Genomic DNA, 25,070 nt, shown 5'->3' with positions numbered 1-25,070 from the left:
GGGTCCCTGTGTGGTCAGTGCAGGGCCCTGGCTGGACTGGGGGCAATATCTCGGGTCATCATACTATGTATGTTTACAAATTGCAAATTGTCTCAAATTCAATGCATAGAATTTAGAAATATATAAAGCACCGAGAGGGGGTGTCACCCTGACCCGTCCGACCCTCATCGGATCGATGTGTGTCCTCCTCCAGTCACAGCCATACACCCAGCCCCCAGGTCCCCTTAATGCCCCCCACGGCCCGCAACCCTGCCCCCTGCTTTTCAGAGGGCCGTCCCTCATACCTTTGGGATTCAGCTCACATGGCAACCCCTGGAGGCCCCATCCTAGTGGCCTCCTCATCCCTGAGAACCCGGGGGAGGGGGCACGGGGTTCATCCCCAGCACCTTACCATGCAGCTGTGTGTTGCTGGTGCTGTTCTTCTCCCAGCCTCGGAAGCCCTGTGTTCCCGACCCAGAAGCCTCTGGTCCTCCCCCGGAGCCCGATCCCTCCTGGCCCCTCAGCCTCACCCTACCCTGTAGTAGTACCAAAACATGATGTGACTGCTGAATGTCCTGTTGACGACCAGGTCTACCTGTGTGATATCCTAGGAGACCAGGGCCTCCTCCTTCATTTCCTGTGGGAAAACCGGGGAGGAGGAGCAGGCATCAGGGATACAGACCCTGACCTGTCACGAGCTGCTTTGCTGGTCAGGGAGCCCTGGGGCAACCATGGGAGTGTGTCCTGCAGAAACCTCCTTCCTTCCTCTGGGAGGCTGGGGATGGCGGGAGTGCCCACCGTGCCCGTGGAACTGCGTGAGGGCCTGTGCCCAGCTGTAGTGGGTGGGGAGGTGACTGAGGGACAGCCTGGGTTGGAGGGCATAGGGGTTCAGCTCAGGTGGGAGGAGACATGGGATGTTTGCCCAAGATTGCGAATCTGAGAAACCACTACGGAGTTGACACCAATGCAAACAAATGAGGGTTGATTTCCAAACTCGAGTTTGTGTTCAACTACACCCGAACCCAACACAGTGGAGCAGGGACCTGGACCCCGAGTTGGGTTTTAGCTTAGTTTTAAGGGCTTGTCTCACGGACCTCCAGAAGGGCTGGAACAATTCCTCAAGTTCTGTTTACATTTTGATATGGGGCTTTCAAGGGCATTGAGCTCTGTTCTCATTCTCATAGGTGCTTCCAGCCCTTGGCGTGGGCTCATTTCTTATTCTATTGTGGGGCTTTCCAGGGCAATAAGCTGTAAACTTTTGTTTTTTCCTGCAACTGAAGTAATGTAAATTTCAGCTCTTCTTCACAGGGTCCTGGGATGGCTTGACGTTTTCGAACGCTGAACTTAAAGTGGAAAGGCCTTCATTTTCTCGGCCTCCTTGCGTCCGTTCCCGTCTTAGCTAGCTCCTACCCCCTTCCCAGGAGCTCCTAAGAGAGCAATTGCAAATGACCTCAGCCTGGCAGCGTGTGTTGGGGGACAGGCCCAGGGATTTGGAATCAGGAAGACCTGGCTCCTGGGCGTCCCAGTTCTGCAGCGGGATTCGATGCTGCAGACTCTTACTCCCTATCTTGACAACCGACTTTGTACATAGAAAAGCTGTCCTTTGTCTTTATAAGATGAAGAGCGAGTCAAAGTGTTTTTTCTCTGCACTTCTGATTGCTCAGATTCCAATCTGAGACGTATTTCCTGTTAATAAGGATAATTTACTATCCGTAATACTATGCTTAAAATATTCTGACACAAGTAAATCAGAGGGATGAGGGAATGTCTTCTCTTTCTTCACAGCTCAGTCACTCATCAGGAAATGCATCTTTATGGATTTGGAAAGAACTGAGAGACATTATTACCAATGGTCCTATTATTATGTGAAGGATTCTTCCCTGAGATTCTTCCCCTTTTTCAACTGACACTGAAACACTGTGAACTCTCTGGAAGACAAATGTCAGGGAAATAAATGTTATACATTGCTAATTTTAAACGCACTTGCAATATGGTGTCTATTATACTAGAATTATTTTTATCTGATTTTTGCTATTTATTATCCGTTCCTGCTTTTCAGGTTGAAGAGGCATTATACGTGTTCCTAAGTGTTTTTCTTTCCTTCTGATCTAAAATTCTTACTTTGTTCCCATCGAAGGAACTCTTTAAGAATAAGGCAAAATTAATTCAACGATTCTTAAAATGTCTTCACACTTGGAGCCTGATTCATTTTAGTCAATTTTCATTTATTTTTTTTTAATTTTTATTTATTTGTGATAGTCACAGAGAGAGAGAGAGAATGAGGCAGAGACACAGGCAGAGGGAGAAGCAGGCTCCATGCACCGGGAGCCCGACGTGGGATTCGATCCCGGGTCTCCAAGATCGCGCCCTGGGCCAAAGGCAGGCGCCAAACCGCTGCGCCACCCAGGGATCCCCATTTTAGTCAATTTTCAAAATAAATCTTATTATTAGGAAATAAACAAAGATTTATAGGAAAATTGAGAAGATAGTACAGAGCATTCGCATGCACTTGCACTCAATTTCTCCAATTATTGATATCTTATATTAGTATGGTACAAATATTAGCTAATGAATCAATATTAAAATATTCACATTAACCAAAGGCCATACTTTATTCAGATTTCCTTAGTTTTTGCTAAGTTACCACCCCTCATATGACATTCTATTTGTCCTCCTATTTTCTTTTTTTTTTTTTTTTTTTTTTTTTTTTTTTTTTTTTTTTTTGTCCTCCTATTTTCTTAGGCTCCTCTGGATTGTGACAGTCTTTCAGCCTTTCCTTGATTTGTTGAACTGGAACACTTTGAGAAGTAGATTATTTTGTAAAATTTCCCTCAGTTGGGACATGTCTGTTGTTTATATCATGATTGAAATATTTCTGTAGATTATATACAGAGATATACTGCCATTTTCATTATATCATACAAAGAATAGATACTATCTACATGATTTATCAGTCTTGGCATCGTTCTGGTCATCTTGCTGAAGTAGGGTTTGTCAGCTTTCTCCGTAGTAAACTGATTATTTATTATTATTATTATTATCATTATTATTATTATATTATCATTATTATTTTAAGTTTTTGATAATATATTTTGTAGAAGGAAGTTACTATGTGTATTGCACACATAAGAGTGGGACGGTGGAATGTCTGCACAAATTGTTTGAAATTCTCCTACATGGGAGATTTCTCTTCCCTCTAGGTTTGTTTTATTGTTTTTTTCAAAGATGTTATTTATTTATTTGAGAGAGTGAAGAGAGAAAAAGCATGAGCGAGCGGGACAGAGGGAGAGAGAGAAGCAGGTTCCTAGCTGAACAGGGAGCCTACCTTGAGACCTGGATCATGATCCAAGCCTAAGACAGAAGCTTAACTGACTGAGCAACCCAGGTGCCACTCTTTGTTTCTTTCTTTTTTTTAATAATAAATTGACTTTTTATTAGTGTTCTATTTGCCAGCATACAGAATAATACCCAGTGCTCATCCCGTCAAGTGCCCCCTGAGTGCCCGTCACCCATTCACCCCCACCCACAGCCCACTTCCCCTTCAATCACCCCTAGTTCTTTTCCCAGAGTTAGGAGTCTTTATGTTCTGTCTCCCTTTCTGATATTTCCCACTCATTTCTTCTCCCTTCCCTTATATTCCCTTTCACTATTATCTATATTCCCCAAATGAATGAGAACATGCAATGTTTGTCCTTCTCCGATTGACTTACGTCACTCAGTATAATACCTTCCAGTTCCATCCACCTTGAAGCAAATGGTGGGTATTTGTCGTTTCTAATGGCTGAGCAAGGCCCACCTTTTCTCTCTCTTCATCTTCTGAGTCTCCTATTATATGAATGTTATTGTTTTAATAAGTGGCTGAGTTCCCAAAATCTGCCTCTATGGTCCATAACGTTTCTTGTTTTTAAGGCTTCCACTTGGGACTGCATCTCAGTTATAGCATTTTTAACGTTGGCCTGACTAGATTTTAGTTCTTTCATTTCTACAGGAAGGGATTCTCTAGTTTTCTTCTGTGCTCTTTTTCCAGCCCAGCTGCTATCTTTATAATCATTGTTTTAAACTGTAGTAAGACATCATATATGTGTATTGATGAGCTTCCTGCCTGTGAGTACTACCTCATGTTATTTTATGGAGGAGAATTTCTCCATCTCATTATTTATTCCAGAAAAGAAAGAAGGAAGAAAAAGAAAAACCAAGACAAACAATAACAACTGCCCTCCCCCCCCCAAAAAAAAACCCCAGATTATTTTGGCCTGCTCATTAAAAGATTCTAAATCCCAAAATAAGAAACACAATTAAAGTACCATGAAAGTAAAAATAAGAAATATATAAGGTACATACATAAAAGTTAAAATAAGGCAATTAATAAAATAGAATCAAAGAAAATAAATGAAAAAAGAGCACAAACTACAAAGGAATCTAGACTCTACTTTCGAGGCAGAGCTGAAGCTCTGCAGCCTCTCTGGTCTGACAACTGGGTGGCATCAAATGGTCTGTGTGGGGTCTGGGCATGGGCCTTGGCGCTGATTGTCAGGTGCACATCTGCCTGGGAGTTGCACCTGTGGGGGTCAGAGGCGGGGTGGGCATCAGCGCCTCTGGGCTCCAGCAGGTGTCGCTGTGCTGCTTCCTGAGACCAGGCCCTGATGGGCGGGATGCGGGTGGGGTCTCTAGGTCCTCTGGCTCTGGGGCTGAGCATCCTGCCCCCCAGTCTGCTGGGACCTCCACAGAAGAGCTCCCAAGCCCCCGGGTCTCTGCCGCTTCTCTCAGAACCCTACGTTCACTCTACCTGCGTCCGAGCTTCTTTTGGTTTTCTTTTTGTATCTCAGACTGTTGTGCCCAAGATTGCAAATCCGAGAAACCACCGAGAAGCTGACACTGATGCAAACACACGAGGGTTTATTTACAAGCTCGAGCTTGTGACCATGTATACCCGACACAGTGGAGCAGGGACTTGGACCCCGAGGTGGGTTTTAGCTTAGTTTTAAGGGCTGGTCTCAGGGAACTCCCGAAGGGCTGTAGCAATTCCTCAAGTTCTGTTTACATTTTGATATGGGGCCTTCAAGGGCATTGAGATCTTTTCTAATAGGGGCTTCCTGCCCTTGGCCTGGGCTCAGTTTTTATTCTATTGTGGGGCTTGCTGTGTCCTGACAATGAGCACTCAGGAAGGAAATGATGGATGTGACTCATTTCTCAGGAGCATCACAGAGAATAAATAATGAGACTGAACCAACAGAGCAGAAGACTTGTGCACTGAGCCATACCAGGCTCTGGGAGGCCATCTTGGGCTCGTGGTTTGGGAGCCTCATCTTGTGAAAATGTCCGCAGTTCCTGAAGCCACCCTCTATTTCAATGTCATTCCTGTCAAATATGGTGGCAGATCCTATAAATAGGAAAAAAAAAATCCATAACATCCATCCGCCCCCACAAATGACCCCGGAGAGCAAATCAGTATTGGAGAAGCAGGACAGAGTGGGATGCAGCACTTTCCTATTTCAAACGATGTCACAGAGACACAGGATAAAGCATTGTTGTCCTCGGCACCCCCCTGGCTCCGTCGGTTAAGCATCCGACTCCTGACCTCACCTCTGGTCCTGATCTCGGGGTCGTTATTTCTAGCCCTGGGCTGGTCCATGGACAAGGCCTGATGCCTACTTAAACAAACCAGACCCACGAGGGTTGGTCCCAGCATAAGCTGAAGGAGCAGAACCGAGAGTCCAGAAGGAAACGTGCTCTGATACAACTGATTTTTTTAACTTAATTTAATTTAAACCCAATTAATTAACGTATAGTGTATTATACTTTCAGAGGAAGAATTCAGAGATTCACCAGTTGGAGAAAACCGCAGTGCTCGTGACACCACGTGCCCTCCTTCATGTCAGTCCCCTGTTATCCTCTCCCCTGTCCCCTCCCCTGCAGCAACACTCAGTTTGTTTCCTATAATTAAGAGTCTGTATTTCCTGCATCTGTTTTCATCTTGTTTTTCCTTCCCTTCACAGATGTTCATCTGCTTTGCTTCTTTAATTCCACCTATGAATGACACCACACGGTCATTCTCTTTTCCAACTAACCTATTTCACTTAAGATGATCCCTCTACTTCTATCCACGTCATTGCAAATGGCAAGATTTCCTGCTCTTTGATAGGTGAGTACCATTCCGCTCTCTATGGCCATCATCTATCTCACATCCTCTTTATCCATCATCTGCCAGAGGGCACCGAGGGTCCTCCCACATTGTGGCTACTGTGGACCTGGCTGCTGTGGACATTGGGGTGCAGTTGTCCCACGTCTCACTGCATCTGTATCTTCAGAGTGAGCTCCAGGCTTTACACATGCGGGTCGCAGGTCGGCTCTATTTGTAACTTCCTGAGGAGCCTCCACACTGTTTCCATGGTGTATGCACCAGCCCGCGGTCCCGCCCACAGTGGAAGAGGGTTGAGTGAGTTTTACAGGACGTGGTAAAAGTCTGGTCCTCATTTCATTTGCGTCCTTTGGGCTCCAATTCTTTCTCCTTAAGTATTTTTGGGGAAGCTGTGAGTTGGGCTCCTTTACAGTCAGACGTTTCCGAATCTAACAGGCCATAGCTGGAGCCTGGAAGGAGGCAGAGGTGGGCCCTGGGATGGGCACGTGCCTCCTTCACAGCCTCCTGTAGTGCCTGAGGATCCCGCAGGGGGCGCCCAAGCCCAGGCACCACCCAAGGGGCACGCATGTGCAGTAGGCCTCGTCTGCCTGCACTAACATGAGCCAGCCTGTGCTGCGGAGGCCTGAGGAAGACGTGGGGACATGTCCATGCTGATGAGCCACAGCCTCCTCAGAATGTGCAGGGAGTCTTCAGGGGGATATTGCTCAGCGTTCACGCTGATAGGAGCCCCGGTCTCCTCAGGACATCGGTGAAGCTTCAGGAAGATGTGGGCCCACATCCACCCTGACAGGAGCCCTTGGGCCGCTTCAGTACCTGCGGTGAGGCTTCAGGGAATTGTGGGCCCGCACCCACCCTGACAAGAGCCCCTGGGCTGCCTCAGGACCCGCGGGGAGGCTTCAGTAAGATGTGGGCTCCCATCCACGCTCACAGGAGCCCCTGGGCCACCTCAGAACATGTGGGGAGGCTTCTGAAAGATGGTGCACCGCGTCCACTCTGGCAGGAGCTAACTGGCTCCTCAGGACATAAGTTGAGTCTTCTGGAAGCTGGGGGCCGCATCCACAGTGACAGGAGCCTCAGCCACCTCAGAACCTGCAGTGATGCTTCGAGAGGACGTGGGGCCATGTCCACACAACCGGACGCTGATGTCCTCAGGACCCCCGGTGTAGACTTCGGGAAATATGGAGATGCGTCCATGCGGACAGAAGACCCCAGCCTTGTCAGAGCCTGTGGTGAGGCCTAAGAAAAATGTGGATGCCGAATCCACACTGACAGAAGTCTCCGGCCTCCTCAGGACACGCTGTGAATGATTCGGATGATTTGGGTCCACGTCCATTCTGACAAGAGCCCCCAGCCTCCTCAGGTCTTATGGTGAGGCTGAAGAAAATGTGGGGCCACGTCAAGACTGAGAGGACCCGCGTCCTCCTCAAGACCTGCACTTTGTCTTCGGGACACATGAGGCTGTGTCTAGGCTGACAGGAACCCACAGCCTCCTCAGGACCGCGGTGAGTTTTCAGGGGACATGGGGCCATGTCCAGGCTGACAGGAGCCCCTGGCCTCCTGAGAACCTGCTGTGAGGCTTCCAGAGGATGTGAGGCATCCAGAAAGATGTTCCTCCTCCTTCCGAAGGAGGCATACTCCACGTTGAGAGGAGACCCGGAGTACTCAGGACCCACTGACTATGACTCTGGAACACGTGGGGCCACGTCCACATTCACAGGAGCCCGGCTTCCTCAGGAATCCCTGGAGGACTCTGGAGGCGCCGTTGGGGGCCACGTCCATGTCAGAAGGGACTCCTCAGAACCATGGGGTAAGTGAATGGGTAGAATGAATGGTAGGGTCAGGGGAGGGGCGGTGGTTGGTGGTTAGGCTTAGGTTAGATGTTAGGGGTTAGTGATTATGCTTATGGTTACAGATTAGAGGTTAGGGTGAGGGATAAGGGTAAGGATCAGTGGTTAGGAGTTAGGATGGGGGTTTGGGTTAGGGACAGGAGTTAGAGTTAGGGTTAGGGTTTAGACTTTAGGGATTATGGCAGGAGGTTAGGAGTTGGGGTTTGGGTTATGGTTAGAGTTACGGTTCGGCTAGGTTTATAGTTAGGGTTAGGGGTTAGGGTGTGATTTAGGGTTAGGGGTTAGTGTTAGGGGTTAGAGTTAAAGTTAGGGCTAGGTTTAGGGTTAGGGTGAGGGTTAGGTCATCTTCACCAGAGACGTTTGTCAGAAGCTTGTGACACACAAGTGGAATAATGCAGGCCTGGAAGGTGTCTCCAGGTGCAGTATAGTGGTATTCTTCGAACCTCCTGAGTTAGAAAACTGCTATGGTCTCATGGCCATTAGAATGCAGCGAGTTGAAAGCTGACTTCTAGGCAAGCTCTCTTGTGAGAGGTGAGCTCAGGGCAGGACCCTCCCGCATCCTGCCTGCCCAGGCTCATAGTTGCTAACATCCTTACGTGAAGTGCTGGAAGAGATTGGAGAAATGCGAGTGGAAGTGTCAGGACTGTATTCACGTGTATCTCAGATCAATACAGCGATTGCCAACGTCCTTGTTCAATTAGAGTGTAGCTCAGGTATACCTCGCCTCGATAAGTGTCTAGCAGACATCGGCCTGCAAAGCATACACACTTCTGCAAGTTGAGCTTATGGCCTGTACCTCCCCCATTCTGACTGCCTGTATGTTCTGCTTCCACAGCATTTCGTTGTATGCGGGAGAGTCGCGGAGTGAGAACCAAGTGTCTACCTTGTCAAATTCACGCCTAGCGGACAGCTGCCTCCAAGGCATGCACACTCCTTTGGATTGAGCTTAGGACTTGAACCTCCCACATGCTGACCGCCTGTACGCTTCACTTCCAAAGGATATCGTTCGATACGGGACGAAGTTTTGTGAGAGGCAAATGTGTCTTAGTGGAATCCAGCAACTTCTGAGGAATTCCTCCCTCAGATGGGAGCTACATACTAACTTCCAAAACTGAGTACCTAGCTGAAAGCTCTCTCTCTGGGGAACTTCCCCCTCGGAGATGAGCTGAAACGTGGTCCTTCCCAGTTCCACACTGCCTGCAGATACAGTTACAAACATCCTCACTAGACATGTTTTTCACAAGCTCATGAAATGCAAGGGGCAAACTGCAGGCTTCAAGGTTGTGTGTCCGGGTGCAGTAAAGCGGTATTCATGGAACATCCTGAATTACAATGCTGCCACGTTCTCATGGCCATCAGAACGCAGTTAGTAGAAACCTAGCTTTGAGGCATGCTTCCATTTGAAAGCTGAGCTCAGGGCAGGATCCTCCTGCATCCTGCCTGCCCGTAGTCGTAGATGCTAACATCCTTATTTTAGGTGCTGGGAGAGGTTGGAGAAATGCAAGTGGAAGTGTCAGGACTGCACTCACGTGTATCTGAGTTCAATACAGTGATTGCCAACGTCCTTGTTCAATTAGAGTGTAGCTCGGGTATACCTCGTCTCGCTAAGTGTCTAGCAGACATCGGCCTGCAAAGCATACACACTTCTGAAAGTTGAGCTTGTGGCCTGTACCTCTGCCATCCTGACTGCCTGAACGTTACTGTTCCACACCATTTCATTGTATGGGGGACAGTACCGGAGTGAAAACCAAGTGTCTGCCTTGTCAATTTCGTGCCTAGCGGACAGCTGCCTCCAAGGCATGCACACTCCTTTGGATTGAACTTATGTCTTGTACCTCCCACATGCTGATGGCCTGTACGCTTCACTTCCAAAGGATTTCGTTCGATACAGGACACAAGTTTTGCAAGAGGCAACTGTCTCTTAGTTCTATCCAGTGACTTCCTAGGAATTCCTCCCTCAGATGGGAGCTACATACTAATTTCCAAACCTGAGTACCTAGCTGAAGGCTCTCTCTCTGGGGAATTTCCTTCTGCGAGATGAGCTGACACGCGGTCCTTCCCAGTTCCACACTGCTTGCAGATGCAGTTACGAACATCCTCACTAGACATGTTTGTCAGAAGCTCATGGGATGCAAGGGCCAGATGCAGGCTTCAATGGTTGTGTCTCCAGGTGCAGTAGAGCGGTATTCATGGAACATCCCGCCTTACAATGCTGCTACATTCTCACGGCCATCAGAAGGAGCTAGTAGAATGCTGGCTTCTAGGCCTGCTTCCTTGTGAGAGCTGAGCTCAGGGCAGGACCCTCCAGCATCCTGCCTGCCCGTAGACATAACTGCTAATATTCTTATGTTAGGTGCTGGGAGAGGGCGGCGAAATACATGTGGAAGTGTCAGGTCTATACTCCCGCTTATGTGAGTTGAATACAGTGATTTCAAACGGCCTTCCTCAAAGAGTGTATCTAGTTTCTAATTCCAATGTACGAGTGGGTAGCAGACATCTGCCTCCCAGGCGTACACACTTTTGAGAGTTGAGCTTATGGCCTGTACTTCCCACATCCTGCCTGCAGGTACACTTCGCTGCTAACAGGCCTAGGCTTGATGCGTGACTGAAGTGTTGTGAGAGGTAAGTGGAAAGTCCCGGCACACAAGACTAGTGCCTCCAAGCTTAATCCAGCGATTTCCTAGTAATTCCTGTCTTAGACAGGTGCTACATACTAAGTTCCATACGTGAGAAGCTAGCTGAACCCCAAGTCCAAAAGCATCTCTCTTCCGAGAGTTGAGCTCACACCCAGTCCCTCACAGTTCCCACTGCCTGGAGAATGAGTTTTGAACATCTTCACCAGAGACGTTTGTCAGAAGCTTGTGAGACGCAAGTGGAATACTGCAGGCCTGGAAGGTGTCTCCAAGTGCAGTAGAGTGGTATTCTTCGAACCTCCTGAGTTAGAAGACTGCTATGGTCTCACGGCCATTAGAACACAGCCAGTTGAAAGCTGACTTCTGGGCATGCTCTCTTGTGAGAGGTGAGCTTAGGGCAGGACCCTCTCGCATCCTGCCTGCTCATAGTCATAGCTGCTAACATCCTTACGTGAGGTGCTGGGAGTGGTTGGAGAAATGCGAGTGGAAGTGTCAGGACTGTACTCACGTGTATCTGAGTTCAATAGAGCGATTGCCATCATCCTTGTTCAATTAGAGTTTAGCTCGGGTATACCTCGCCTCGATAAGTGTCTAGCAGACATCGGCCTGCAAAGCATACACATTTCTGAGAGTTGAGCTTATGACCTGTACCTCCCCCAAACTAACTGCCTGTATGTTCTGCTTCCACAGCATTTCGTTGTATGCGGGAGAGTCGCGGAGTGAGAACCAAGTGTCTGCCTTGTCTATTTCACGCCTAGCGGACAGCTGCCTCCAAGGCATGCACACTCCTTTGGTTGAGCTTATGGCTTGTAAAGCCCACATGCTGACCGCCTGTACGCTTCACTTACAAAGGACTTCGTTCGATACGGGACACAAGTTTTGCGAGAGGCAAATGTGTCTTAGTTGAATCCAGCAACTTCTGAGGAATTCCTCTCTCAGATGGGAGCTACATACTAACTTCCAAAACTGAGTACCTAGCTGAAAGCTCTCTCTCTGGGGTACTTCCCTCTCGGAGATGAGCTGAAACGTGGTCCTTCCCAGTTCCACACTGCCTGCAGATACAGTTACAAACATCCTCACTAGACATGTTTGTCAGAAGCTCATGGGATGCAAAGGGCAAGCTTCAGACTTCAAGGTTGTGTCTCCAGGTGCAGTAAAGGGGTATTCATGGAACATCCTGAATTACAATGCTGCCACGTTCTCATGGCCATCAGAACGCAGTTAAGAGAAAGCTGGCTTCGAGGCATGCTCCTTTTGAAAGCTGAGCTCAGGGCAGGACCCTCCCGCATCCTGCCTGCCTGTAGTCGTAGCTGCTAACATCCTTATTTTAGGTGTTGGGAGAGTTTGGAGAAATGCAAGTGGAAGTGTCAGGAGAGTACTTATGTGAATCTGAGTTCAACACAGCGATTGCCAATGTCCTTGTTTAATTAGAGTGTAGCTCGGGTATACCTCCCCTCGATGTCTAGCAGACATCGGCCTGCAAAGCATACACACTTCTGAGACTTGAATTTATGCCTTGTACCTCACACATGCTGACTGCAGATACACTTCGCTCCTATCAGGCTTAGGCTCGTTGCGTGACAGAAGTTTTGTCAGAGGTTACGGAAGGTGCCGGCCCACACGACTAGTGTCTTCATGCCCAATCCAGAGATATGTGAGGAACTGCTCTCTTAGATTGGTGCTACACACTAAGTTCCATACATGAGAAGCTAGTTGAACACAGTGTCCAAAGGGTACTTGCTTCTGAGACTTGAGCTCACCTCCAGTCCCTCACAGTTCCACTCAGCCTTCAGATGGAATTTCGAACATCCTCACTAGACATGTTTGTGAGAAGCTCATAGGACACAAGGAGCTAGCTGCTGGCTTCAATGCTTGTCTCTCCAGGTGCAGTAGCGCGGTATACATGGAACGTCCTGACTTACAGTGGTGCTACGTTCTGAAGGCCATAACAACGCAGCTAGTAGAAAGCTGGCTCCGAGGCATGCTTCCTTTTGAGAGCTTTCTCAGGGCAGGACCCTCCCGTATCCTGCCTGACTGTAGACGTAGCTGCTAACATCCTGTGTTAGGTGCTAGGAGAGGTTGTGAGAAAAGCATGTGGAAGCGTCGGGCTTGAACTCACGTGTATCTGAGTTGAATACAGCGATATCCAACGGACTTCTTCAATCTGAGTGTAGCTATGTTCTAACTCCCATGTACGAGCGGTTAGCAGAAATCTGCCTCCCAGGCATACACACTACTGAGAGTTGAGCTTATGATCTGTACCTCAACATCCTGTCTTCAGGTACACTTTGCTTCTAAAAGTCCTAGACTCGGGATCCCTGGGTGGCGCAGTGGTTTGGCGCCTGCCTTTGGCCCAGGGCACGATCCTGGAGACCCGGGATCGAATCCCACGTCGGGTTTCCGGTGCATGGAGCCTGCTTCTCCCTCTGCCTGTGTCTCTGCCTCTCTCTCTCTCTCACTGTGTGCCTATCATAAATAAATAAAAAATTAAAAAAAAAAATAAAAGTCCTAGACTCGATGCGTGACGGAAGTGTGGTGAGAGGTAAGTGGAATGTCCCAGCACACAAGACTAGTGCCACCAAGGTCAATCCAGCGATTTCCTAGTAATTCCTGTTTTAGACTGGTGCTACATACTAAGTTCCATAGGTGAGAAGCTAGCTGAACGCCTTTTCCAAAGCAACTTAGTTTTGAGAGTTGAGCTCGCACTCAGTCCCTCATGGTCTGATACAGCCTGCAGAATGAGTATCAAACATCTTCACCATAGACTTTTGTCAGAAGGTTATGAGACGCAAGTGGAACAATGCAGACCTGGAAGGTATCTCCAGGTGCAGTAGAGTGGTAGTCTTGGAACCTTCTGAATTAGAATACTGCTACATTCTCACTGCCATAAGAACGCAGCTAGTTGAAAGCTGATTTCTAGGCATGCTTCCTTGTAAGAGCTGAGGTCAGGGCAAGACCGTCCCGCATCCTGACTGCCTGTAGACTTAGGTCCTAGCATCTTTATGTTAGGTGCTGGAAGAGGTTGTGTGACAAGCATGTGGAAGTGACAGGCCTGTACTCACGTGTATCTGAGTTCAATACAGTGATTGCCAATGTCCTTGTTCAACTAGAGTATACCTCGGTTCTAGCTCCCATCAATAACTGTCTAGCAGACATCTGCCCGTAAAGCATACACACTTCTGAGAGTTGAACTTATTCCCTGTACCTCCCACATGCTGACTGCAGGTACACTTCGCTCCTATCAGGCCTAGGCTTGAATCGTGACTGAAGGGTTGTGAAGGGTTAGTGGAAGGTGCCGGCCCACACGACTAGTGTCTCCAAGCCCAATCCAGAGATATGTGAGGAACTGCTCTCTAGGATTGGTGCTACACACTAAGTTCCATACATGGGAAGCTAGTGGAGCGCAGTGTCCAAAGGGTACTTTCTTCTGAGACTTGAGCTCACCCCCAGTCCCTCACAGTTCCACATGGCCTTCAGATGAAATTTCGAACATCCTCACTAGACGTGTTGGTCAGAAGCTCATAGGACAAAAGGAGCTAGCTGTAGGCTTCAATGCTTGTGTCTCTAGGTGCAGTAGAGTGGTATACATTGAACCTCCTGACTAACAATGTAGCTACATTCTCACGGCCATAAGAAGGCAGCTAGTGGAAAGGTGCATTTGAGGCATGCTGCTGAGGATCAGAGTCACCCTTTCCAATTGAGGCCTAGTGGGGAATAGAGGAACCATGTCCTGATGATGCCCAGGTAGGGACCAGAGTCACCAGGTCCAGATGAGGCCCAGGTGGGGAGCATATTCACTAGGTCCAGGTGAGGCCCAGTTGAGGACCAGAGTCACCAGGTCTGTTTGAGGCCTAGAGGGGTACTAGAATCACCTGGTCCAGGTACATCCAGATGGGGACCAGAGTCACCAGGTCAGTGTGAGGCCCAGAGGGATTCCAGAGTCATCATGTCCAGGTGAGGCTCAGGTGTGGAACAGAGTAACCGGGTACAAATGATGCCGAGGTGAGTACCAGAGTCACCAGAACTGGGTGAGGCCCAGATAGGATCAGAGTCACCAGTTCCAGGTGAGGTCAAGAAGGAGGCCACAGCAATCAGGTCCAGGTGGGGAACAAAGTCACCAGGACAGGTTGAGGCCCAGTTGGGGACCACATTCACCAGGTCCAGGTGAGGCCCAGGTGGTGACCAGAGTCACCAGGTCCGGGTGAGGACCAGGTAAGGACCAGATTCACCAGGTCCAAGAGGCCCACGTGGGGACCTGACTCACCAGGTATGGGTGAGGCCAAGGTGGCAACCCCACTCACCAGGTCCAGGTGAGGCCAACGGTCAGGCCAGAGTCACCAGATCCAGGTGAGGCCCTGGTGGGGACTGGAGTCACCAGGTAAATGTGAGGCTAGAAGGACACCACAGTCACCAGGTCCAGGTGTGGCTCATGTGGGAACGAGAGTCACCAGGTCCAGGTGAGCCCCAGGTGGGGACCACAGTCACCAGGTCCAGATTGAGGACTAAGTGGGGGGCCCAGAGTCATCAGTACTAGGTGACGCCAAAGTGGAGCAAAGTTATTGGGTCCAGGTGAATCCCTGGTGGGGAACAGAGTAACCATGTCCCATTGATGCCCAGGTGGGACCAGAGTCACAAGCTCCAGATGAAGCCTGAGTGAGGAGTAGATTTACCAGGTCCTGTTGAAGCCCAGTTGAGGATCAGAGTCCCCAGCTCCGGGTGAGACCCAGAGGAGGACCAGAGTCACCCGGTCCAGGTGATATCCAGGTGGGGACCAGAGTACCATGTCAGGGTGAGGCCAAGAGGGGGACGAGAGTCCCTAGGTCCAGATGAGGCCCCGATGTGGAACTGAGTAACCAGGTCCTATGATTCCCATGTGAGCAGCAGATTCACCAGGTCCAGGTGAGTTCCCTGTGGGAACCAGTCACCTCTTCCAGGTGAGGCCCAGGTGGGACCACAGTCACCAGGTCAGGCTGAGGTCCAGAGGGTGACCAGAGACACCAGGTCCAGGGGAGGCCCAGGTATAGAAGAGAGTAACCAGGTCCCAATGATGCCCAGGTAAGGACCAGAGTCACCAGGTCCAGGTGAGGCCCAAATATGGATCTGGGTCGTGTTGTTCCAGGTGAGGCCAAAGGAGACCACAGGAACGAGGTCCAGGAGAGCCCCATATGTGAACCAGAACCAACAGATCTAGGTGAGATCCAGGTGGGGACAACAGTCACAAGGTCCAGGTGATGCCCAGGTGGCAATAAGACTCACCAAGTCCAGGTGAGACCCAGGTGGTGACCAGAGTCACCAGGTCCAGGTGAGGTCCAGGTAAGGACCAGATTCACCAGGTCCAAGTGAAGCCCAGGGGGAGACCAGAGTCACCAAGAAAGGGTGAGGCCCAGAGGGGGAACCCGAGTAACCAGTTAAATTTGAGGCCCAGAGTTGGACCAGACGTCCCCGGCCAAAGTGAGGCCCAGGTGTGGAATAGAGTTTCCAGGTCCCAATAATGCCTCGGTGAGGACCAGAGTCACTAGGGCCATGCAGGGCCCAGATGAGGATCAGAATACCAGGTCCTGGTGAAGCATAGAAGAAGACCACAGTCACCAGTATCAGGTGGGCCCCATGTGGGAACCAGAGCCACTCTATCCAGCTGAGTCCCAGGTCCATGTGAGGCCCATGTGAGGACCAGATTCATCAGGACGAATTGAGGCATAGCTGGGGACAAGGGTCACCAGGTCTGGGTGAGGCCTAGGTGGGGACAAGATTCACCAGGTCTGAGTTAGGTCACAATGGGGACGAGAGTTTCCAGGTCCGAGTTAGGTCACAGTAGGGACAAGAGTCACCAGGTCCAGGTGAGGCCAAACTGAGGACCCGATTCACCAGATCCAGATGAGGTCCATGTTGGAAAGAGAGTCACCAGGTCCAGGAGAGGTCCAGGTGGGGACCAGAGTCACCAGATCCAGATGAGGGTCTGGTGAGGACCAGAACTACCAGGTACACCTGAGGCCCACGTGGGGATCAGAGGCAACAGGTCCATGTGAGACCGGCTGTGGAACATGGTCAACAGGTCTACGTGAGGCCCAGGTGGAACACAGTAACCAGGTCCAGGTGAGTCCCAGTTGGTGACAACAGTCACCAAGTCCAGGTGAGGCCCAGGTGGGGACCAGGATCACCAGGTACAGGGGAGGCACTTGAAAGAACTAGAGTCAACTGTTCAAGGTGAGTCACAGTTGGCAACCAGAGTCAGCAAGTCCAAGTCAGGACAAAGTGGGGTTCACAGTCACCAGGTCAGGGTGAGACCCAGAGGGGGACCAGAGTCACCTGGTCCTGGTGAGGTCCAGTTTTGGAACACAGTAACCAGGTCCCAATTATGCCCAGTTGAGAACCATGGTAAACAGGGCCAGGTGAGGCCCAGATGGGGATCAGAGTCACCAGGTCCAAGTGAGGCCCAGGTGGGGACTACAGTCACCAGATCCAGGGTAGTCTCAGGTGCAGACCAGAATCACCAGGTCCACATGAGTTGCAGGTGGCAACCACACTCACTAGGTCCCGGTGAGGCCCTGGAGGAGACAAGAGTTACCAGGTACATGAAAAGCTAGAAACACTGCAGCCACCAGGTCCACATGAGGTCCATGTGGGAACGAGGGTCAACAGTTACAGGTGAGGCTCAGGTGGGGATCAGTCTCACCAGGTACATGTGAGACCCAGGTGGGAACCAGTGTCACCATCCAGCTGTGGCCCAGGTGAAGACCAGAGGTAACAGTTCCAGGTGGGTCCCTGTTAAGGAACAGTGTAACCCTGTCCTGATGCTACCCAGGTGGGTACCAGAGAAACCAGGTTCAGGTGAGGCCCAGGTGGGGACCAGAGACATGAGGTCCAGTTGAGGTCCCAGTGGGAACCACAGTCACCAGGTCAGGTGAGGCCATGCTGAGGATCAGAGTCACCAGTTCCAGGTGAGGCCCAAATGGGGCCAGAGTCACCTGGTACAGAAGAGACCAAAGTGAGGACCAGAGTTACCAGTTCCAGGTGAGTCCCAGTGGGGAATAGAGTAACCATGTCCTGATGATGCTCAGGTAGGGACCAGAGTCACCAGGTCGAAATGAGGCCCAGGTGGGGAGCATATTCACTAAGTCCGGGTGAGGTGCAGTTGAGGACCAGAGTCACCAGGTCTGGTTGAGACCTAGAGGGGTACCAGAATCACCTGGTCCAGGTGACATCCAAATGGGGACCAGAGTCACCAGGTCAGGGTGAGGCTCAGAGGGGTTCCAGAGTCATCATGTCCAGGTGAGGCTCAGGTGTGGAACAGAGTAACGAGGTCCCAATGATGCCCAGGTGAGGACCAGAGTCACCAGATCTGGGTGAGGCGCAGATACGATCAGAGTCACTTGTTCCAGGTGAGACCAGGAAGGAGTCCGCAGCAATCAGGTCCAGGTGGGGAACAAAGTCACAGGACTGGGTGAGGCCGAGATGGGGACCAGATTCACCAGGTCCAGGTCAGGCCCAGTTGGTGACCAGAGTCACCAGGTCGGGTGAGGACCAGGTAAGGACCAGAATTACCAGGTCCAAGTGAGGCCCATGTGGGGACCTGGGTCACTAGGTATGGGTGAGGCCCAGGTGGCAACCCCACTCACCAGATCCAGGTGCGGCCAACATGCAGGCCATAGTCACCAGATCTAGGTGAGGCCCTGGTGGGGACCTGAATCACCAGTTAAATGTGAGGCTAGAAGGACACCACAGTCACCAGGTCCAGGTGTGGTTCATGTGGCAACGAGAGTCACCAGGTCCAAGTGAGACCCAGGTGGGGACCACAGTCACACGGTCCAGATTGAGGCCTAAGTGGGTGGCCCAGAGTCATCAGGGCCAGGTGCGGCCAAAGTGTGGAGCAAGGTTATCAGGTTCAGGTGAGTCCCAGGTGGGAAACAGAGTAACCATATCCCATTGTTTCTGAGTTGGGACGAGAGTCACAAGGTCCAGAGGAGGCCTAAGTGAGGAGTAGATTCACCAGATCCTGTTGAGGCCCAGTTGAGGACCAGAGTCCCCAGCTCTGGGTGAGGCCCAGAGGAGGACCAGAGTCACCCGGTCCAGGTGATATCCAGGTGGGGACCAGAGTGGGACGAGAATCACTAGGTCCAGGTGAGGCCCCGATGTGGACCTGAGTAACCAGGTCCCATGATGCCCATGTGAGGTACAGATTCACCAGGTCCAGGTGAGGTTTCTGTGGGAACCAGTCACCTCATCCAGGTGACGCCCAGGTGGGACCACAGTCACCAGGTCAGGCTGAGGTCCAGAGGGTGACCAGAGACACCAGGTCCAGGTGAGGCCCCGGTATAGAAGAGAATAACCAGGTCCCAGTGATGCCCATGTAAGGACCAGAGTCACCAGGTAGAGGCGAGGCCCAAATATGGATCAGAGTCGTGTTGTTCCAGGTGAGGCCAGAAGTAGACCACAGGAACCAGGTCCAGGAGAGCCCCATATGGGAACCAGAGCCACAAGATCGAGGTGAGGTCCAGGTGGGGACCACAGTCAAAAGGTCCAGGTGAGGCCCAGGTGGCAACAGGATTCACCAGGTCCACGTGAGACCCAGGTGGTGAGCAGAGTCACCAGGTACAGGTGAGGACCCGGTAATGACCAGATTCACCAGGTCCAAGTGAAGCCCAGGGGGGTGACCAGAGTCACCAGGTAATGGTGAGTCCTAGAAAGGGAACCAGAGTAACCAGTTTAGTTTGAGACCCAGAGTGGGACCAGAGGTCCCCGATCAAAGTGAGGCCCTGGTGTCCGATAGAGTATCCAGGTCCCAATGATGCCTAGGTGAAGACCAGAGTCACTAGGGCCATGCATTCCCAGATGAGGATCAGAATCAACAGGTCCTGGTGAGGCATAGAAGGAGACCACAGTCACCAGTATCAGGTGAGCCCCGTGTGGGAACCAGAGCCACTCTATCCAGCTGAGTCCCAGGTCCATGTGAGGCCCACGTGAGGACAAGATACATCAGGTCGAATTGAGGCACAACTGGGGATAAGAGTCACCAGGTCTGGGTGAGGCCTAGGTGGGGGCAAGATTCACCAGGTCTGAGTTAGGTCAAAGTGGGGACGAGAGTCACCAGGTCCAGGTGAGGCCAAACTGAGGACCAGAGTCACCAGATCCAGGTGAGGTCCATGTGGGAAAGAGAGTCACCAGGTCCAGGAGAGGTCCAGGTGGGGACCAGAGTCACCAGATCCAGGTGAAGCCCAGGTGGGGACGAGAGTCACCAGGAACAGATGAGGCCCAGGTGAGTACCAGAGTTACCAATTCGATTCTTTTCAATGCGAATCTATTTGATTCGATTCTTTTTTATTTGATTTGATTCGATTCGATTCTTTTAGATTTGATTCGATGCAATTCTTTTCAATTCGATTCGATTCGATTCGTTTTGATTCATTTCAATTCTCTTTGATTTTTTTGATTCGATCTTTTCAATCGATTTGATTCGATTCGATTCTTTTCGATTCAATTCTTTTCGATTTGATTCTTTTCTATTCGATTCTTTTCTATTCGATTTGATTCTTTTCGATTCGATTCTTTTCGATTCGATTCAATTCGAATCTTTCGGTTTCGATTATATTCTCTACAATTTGATTCTTTGGATTTGACTCTTTTTGATTAGATTAGATTTGATTCTTTTCAATTCGATTCGATTCGATTCTTCAATTCGAATCGATTCAATACGATTCGATTCGATTACTTTTGGTTCAATGCAATTTGATTAGATTTTTTTCAAATTGATTTGATTCGATTCGATTATTTTCGATTTGACTCAATTTGATTCGATTTGATTATCGATTCCATTCAATTCCAATTATTCTTGATTCGATTCGATTCGATTATTTTTTATTCAATTGGATTCAATTATTTTCGATTCGATGTGATTTGATTCGATTCTTTTCGATTCAATCAATTCGATTTGATTCTTTTCAAATCGATTCGATTAGATTCTTTTCGATATGAATGCATTCGATTCTATTATTTTCGATTCTTTTCGTTTCGATTTGATTCTTTTCAATACAATTCTATTCTTTTCGATTCTATTCGATTTGATTCCTTTCAATTCGATACAATTCGATTCTTTTTGATTCGATTTGATTCAGTACGATTCTTTTCAATTCGATCTTTTCGATTCGATTCGATTCTTTTCAATTCAATTTGATTCGATTCGTTTAGTTTTGATTTGATTCTTTTCTATTTTATTTGATTCGATTCATTTCAATTAGATTCGATACTGTTTGATTCGATTCTTTTCGATTCAATTCAATTGGAATCGATTCGATTCTTTTTGATTCTATTCCATTCTATTCAATACGATTCTTTTCGATTCGATTCTTTTCAGTTCTGTTCGATTCTATTCTTTTCGATTCAGTTCGATTCAATTCTTTTTGATTCGATTCGATTCTTTTCGATTCAATATGATTCGATTTGTTTTGATTTTTTTCGATTTGTTTCTATTTGAATCTATTAGGTTCTTTTCGATTCAATTCGATTCCATTGATTCTTTTCGATTCAATTCGATTCGATTCTTTTCGATTTATATGATTCGATTCGATTATTTTTTATTCGACTCGATTTGATTTGATTGCATTCGATTATCAATTCAATTCCAATTATTTTCGATTCGATTCAATTATTTTTTAATCAATTTGATTCAATTATTTTCAATTCGATGCAATTCGATTCGATTCTTCTCGTTTCAATTCAATTCGATTCTTTCGAATTCGATTCAATTCGATTCTTTTTGTTTCGAATCGATTCTTTTCGATATGATTCAATTCTTTTCAATTCGATTTGATAATGTTCGATTCAATTCTTTTGAATTCAATTCGATTCGATTCTTTTCGATTCAATTCGATTCCATTTGATTCGATTCCTTTTGATTCGATTCGATTCTTTTCGATTCAATACGATTCGATCGATTCTTTTGATGCGAATCAATTCAATTCCATTCTTTTTGATTCGATTCGATTCGATTCAATTCTTTTAGATTTGATTTGATACGATTCTTTTCCATTAGATTAGATTCGATTCGTTTCGATTTGTTTCGATTCTCTTTGATGTTTTTTGATTCGATCTTTTCAATTGATTTGAATCGATTCGATTCATTTCGATTCGATTGATTCAAATTTTTCAATTCTATTCTTTTCAATTCGATTCTTTTCGATTCGATTTGATTCTTTTCGTTTCGATTAGATTCTCTTCTCCTCGATTCTTTTCGATTCAATTCTTTTTGATTCGATTCGATTTGATTCTTCTCCATTCGATTCGATTCACTTCAAATCGATTCGATAAGATTCTTTTCATTCGATTCAATTCTGTTTGATTCTATTCTATTCGATTCGATTCTTTATAATTCGATTCTATTCGATTCTTTCGTTTTGATTCAATTCTTTTCGATTTGATTCAATTCGATCATTTGGATTCGATATGTTACATTTTGATTCGATTCTTTTCGATTCTTTTTTTTAATTTATTTTTTATTATTTATGACAGACATAGAGAGAGAGAGAGAGAGAGAGAGGCAGAGACACAGGAGGAGGGAGAAGCAGGCTCCATGCCAGGAGCCTGACGCGGGACTCGATCCCGGGACTCCAGGATCGCGCCCTGGGCCAAAGGCAGGCGCTAAACCACTGAGCCACCCAGGGATCCCCGTCTTTTCGATTCTTTTTGATTCAATTCGATTCGATTCCATTCGATTCGATTCTTTTCGATTCAATTTAATTTTTTTCGATTCGATACGATTCGATTCGATTCTTTTCTATTCGATTCAACTCAACTCGATTCTTTTCGATTCGATTTTTCGATTCGATTCTTTTCAATTCAATTCAATTCTTTTCTATTTGATTCTTTTCGTTTCAATTCGATTCGATTCTTTTCAATTCGATTCGATTCGATTCTTTTCATTTCAATTAGATTCTTTTCGATTTTATTTCATTAGATTCTTTTCAATTTGATTCGGTACTGTTCGATTCGATTCTTTCCGATTCAATTCGATTGGAATCGAGTCTTTTCGATTCAATTCTACTCGATTCGATACAATTCTTTTCTATTGTATTCAATTCGATTCTTTTCGGTTCTATTCGATTTGATTCTTTTCGATTCAACTCGATATGATTTGATTCTTTTCGATTCCATTTGATACGATTTGATTCTTTTCGATTCGATTCGATTTGATTCTTTTCATTTTGATTCGATTCGTTTCGATGCTATTCAATTCGATTCTTTTTGATTCGATTCGATTCGTTTCCATGCTATTCAATTCGATTCTTTTTGATTCGATTCGATTCTTTTCGATTCAATTCGATACTTTTTGATTTGATTCGATTCGATTCTTTTCGATTCGTTTTGATTCTTTTCGATGTATTCGATTCGATTCTTTTCGATTCGATTTGATACAATTCGATTCTTTTCGATTTGATTCGATTCTTTTCGGTTCTATTCAATTTGATTCTTTTCAGTTCAGTTTAATATGATTCGATTCTTTTCGATTCAATGATACCATTCGATTTTTATTGATTCGATTCCTTTTCGTTTCGATTTGATTCTTTTCGATTCGATTCTTTTCAATTCAATTCGATTATGTTCGATTGGATTCTTTTCGATTCAATTCGATTCGATGTGATTCTTTTTGATTCGATTTGATTCGTTTTGATTCGATTCGATTCTTTTCGATTCAATTCAATTAGATTCTTTTCGATTCAATTAAATATGATTCTATTCTTTTCAATTCGATTTTATTCTTTTTGATTCAATACGATTCAATTAGATTCTTTTCGATTTGATTCGATTCAATTCGATTCTTTTCAATTCGATGTTTTCGATTGATTCGATTCTTTTTGTTTAGATTCGATTCTTTTCTATTCGATTCTATTCTTTTCAGTTCAATTCGATTCTACTCGATTCATTTCGAATCGATTCGATTCTTTTGGATTCGATCTATTAGATTCTTTTTGATTCAGTTCGATTCGATTCGACGCTTTTCGATTTGATTCAATTCTTTTCCACTCGATCTGATTCGATTCGTTTTGATTTTTTCGATTCGTTTCAATTAGAATCTATTCGATTCGATTCGATTTGATTCTTTTTTGATTAAATTCGATTCGATTTGATACTTATCACTTCGATTCGATTCTTTTCAATTTGATACGATTCGATTCGATTTTTTTCGATGTGAATCAATTCTATTCGATTCTTTTTGATTCGAATCGATTTCATTCTTTTAGATTTGATTCAATACGATTCTTTTCAATTCGATTCGATTCGATTCATTTTGATTCGTTTTGATTCTCTTTGAATTTTTTGATTCGATCTTTTCAATTGATTTGATTCGATTGTATTCCTTTCGATTCAATTCTTTTCGATTCAATTTGATTCTTTTCTATTCGATTCTTTTCTATTCGATTTGATTCTTTTCGATTCGATTCGATTCTTTTTGTTTAGATTCGATTCTTTTCGATTTGATTCGATTCGATTCGAATCTTTTCGTTTCGATTAGATTCTCTACAATTCGATTCTTTGGATTCGATTCTTTTTTATTCGATTCGATTTGATTCTTTTCGATTCGATTAGATTCTTTTCAATTCGAATCGATTCAATACGATTCGATTTGATTACTTTTGATTTGATGCAATTTGATTCGATTTTTTTGAATCGATTTGATTCGATTATTTTCGATTCGTCTCGATTTGATTCAATTCGATTATCGATTCCATTCAATTCCAATAATTCTTGATTCGATTCGATTCGTTTTGATTATTTTTTATTCAATTCAATTCAATTATTTTCGATTCGATGCGATTCGATTCGATTCTTTTCGATTCAATCAATACGATTTGATTCTTTTCTATTCGATTCGATTCTTTTCGATTTTATTGCATTCGATTCTATTCTTTTCTATTCAATTCGATTCTTTTTGATTCGATTCGATTCTTTTCAATACAATTCAATTCTTTTCGATTCGATACGATTCGATTCTTTTCGATTCTATTAGATTCAATTCGATTCTTTTCAATTCGATCTTTTCGATTTGATTCGATTCTTTCCGTTTCGATTCGATTCTTTTCGATTCGTTGCTTTTCGATTCGATTCAATTAGATTCTTTTCAATTCAATTCAATTCAATTCTTTTCGTTTTGATTTGATTTTTTTCTATTTTATTTGATTCGATTCATTTCAATTAGATTCGATACTGTTCGATTCGATTCTTTACGATTCAATTCAATTGGAATCGATTCAATTCTTTTCGATCCAATTCGATTCTATTCGATACGATTCTTTTCGATTCGATTCTTTTCGGTTCTGTTCGATTCGATTCTTTTCGATTCAGTTCGATTCAATTCTTTTTTTATTCGATTAGATTCTTTTCGATTCGATATGATTCAATTCGTTTTGATTTTTTTCGATTCATTTCTATTCGAATCTATTCGATTCTTTTCTATTCAATTCGATTCGATTGATTCTTTTC

The sequence above is a fragment of the Canis lupus genome, chromosome 27, assembly GCF_048164855.1.
Source record: "Canis lupus baileyi chromosome 27, mCanLup2.hap1, whole genome shotgun sequence".
In the NCBI taxonomy this organism is placed as follows: Eukaryota; Metazoa; Chordata; class Mammalia; order Carnivora; family Canidae; genus Canis; species Canis lupus.
The sequence above is the reverse complement of the archived record's forward strand: the minus strand, read 5'-3'. Positions refer to the sequence as shown.